Below are 2,243 nucleotides of genomic sequence, written 5' to 3'. Positions count from 1 at the left end.
GTAAATAAATAAAATAGCGATGTGCATGCGGGAGGAATGTGGTAAGTTGAGCTGTGTTAGCATAGGTGGCTTAATAGCAACTAATAATAGTACTTTATTATTATTACAAACAATAGTTGCATAAAACAGGCACTGAGTGAGCACAATGTGTCCGTCATGTCTTCTTTTTTTTCCGAACTATAATGTGCAATAATGTTATATGTGTATGTGGAGAGGCGGAGCCGACGGAGCCCTGCCCAAGGAGGCGGAGAATGCGGCTGAGGGTGCCAGGAGCAACGCCGCCGCAATGTAATCCAGGTGCGTGAAACGCGCACCGGCAAACAATTAACATTTCTCCTCATGATCTATAAAAGAGGAGAAGGAGGAGAGATCAAGGGGAGGAGTAGGAGAGCCGGCAACAGCGACCGAGAAGCAAGGGAGAGCAAGACACGAGAGACGGAGACGCGGCCGACTAAAGAGCGGACCGGAGAGCGAGAGACGGAGAGCGAGACACGGAGGAGTGAGCAGAGGGAGCGACGACGGCGCAAAACACTGCCTTTATTGAAGAATTAGAGTCAAACCTGCTAGAGAGATGTCCTTCCTGGGTGGTCAGTGGAACCCGAGCAACGTCAGGGAAAGTCGTTCGCAGTGTATATGTGCATCGGCAAACAATTAAAATTTCTCCTTATGATGTATAAAAGAGGAGAAGGAGAAGTGATCAAGGAAGGAGTAGGAGAGCCGGCAACAGCGACCGAGAAGCAAGGGAGAGCAAGACACGAGAGACGGAGACGCGGCCGACTAAAGAGCGGATTGGAGAGCGAGACACGGAGGAGCGAGCAGCGGGAGCGACGACGGCGCAAAACACTGCCTTTATTGAAGAATTAGAGTCAAACCTGCTAGAGAGATGTCCTTCCTGGGTGGTCAGTGGAACCCGAGCAACGTCAGGGAAAGTTGTTCGCAGTGTATATGTGCATAAGTGTGGATATATATATATAAATAGACATACAGATACATATCTTCTTCTTTTTTTTTACTATTTATATTACTCAATTATTGTGTAGTGAAGTGTGAATTATATTTATATAGCGCTTTTCTCTAGTGACTCAAAGCGCTTTACATAGTGAAACCCAATATCTAAATTACATTCAAACCAGTGTGGGTGGCACTGGGAGCAGGTGGGTAAAGTGTCTTGCCCAAGGACACAACGGCAGTGACTAGGATGGCGGAAGTGGGAATCGAACCTGCAACCCTCAAGTTGCTGGCACGACCACTCTACCCATCAAGCTATACCGCTCCTTAGGGGATCTGCTCAAATTTCGTTGTTCTTTGAACCTGTTCACTGTAATAATTACATCCATCCATTTTTCTACCGCTTATTCCGTTCGGGGTCGCTGGAGCCTATCTCAGCTACAATCGGGCGGAAGGCGGCGTACACCCTGGACAAGTCGCCACCTCATCGCAGGGCCAACACAGATAGACAGACAACATTCACACCCTGCGGGCCAATTTAGTGTTGCCAATCAACCTATCCCCAGGTGCATGTCTCTGGAGGTGGGAGGAGCCTATACCCAGGTGCATGTCTTTTGAGGTGGGAGGGGCCTATCCCCAGGTGCATGTGTTTGGAGGTGGGAGGGGCCTATCCCCAGGTGCATGTCTTTGGAGGTGGGAGGGGCCTATCCCCAGGTGCAGGTCTTTGGGGGTGGGAGGGGCCTATCCCCAGGTACATGTCCTTGGAAGTGGGAGGGGCCTATACCCAGGTGCATGTCTTTGGAAGTGGGAGGGGCCTACCCCCTGCCGCATGTCTCTGGAAGTGGGAGGGCCCTATACCAGGTGCATGTCTTTGGAAGTGGGAGGGGCCTATACCCAGGTGCATGTCTTTGGAAGTAGGAGGGGCCTATACCCAGGTGCATGTCTTCTGAAGTGGGAGGGGCCTATACCCAGATGCATGTCTTTGGAAGTGGGAGGGGCCTATACCCAGATGCATGTCTTTGGAAGTGGGAGGGGTTTATACCCAGATGCATGGCTTTGGAAGTGGGAGGAAGCCGGAGTATCCGGAGAGAACCCTCGCAGTCACGGTGAGAACATGCTAACTCCACACAAGAAAGATCCCAAGCCCGGGATTGAACCCAGAACTACTCAGGACCTTCGTATTGTGAGGCACAAAACGGTATTCTACTCAATAAAAGTTAAAAAGAGCGTCAGACTTGACGCGCCACAATAAACAATTTCTTGGCCCGTCTGTGAGTAAAGACGGGCGAGCCGAG

Source organism: Nerophis ophidion, linkage group LG01 (genome assembly GCF_033978795.1).
Source record: "Nerophis ophidion isolate RoL-2023_Sa linkage group LG01, RoL_Noph_v1.0, whole genome shotgun sequence".
Taxonomy (NCBI): domain Eukaryota; kingdom Metazoa; phylum Chordata; class Actinopteri; order Syngnathiformes; family Syngnathidae; genus Nerophis; species Nerophis ophidion.
This window is presented reverse-complemented; position numbering follows the sequence as displayed.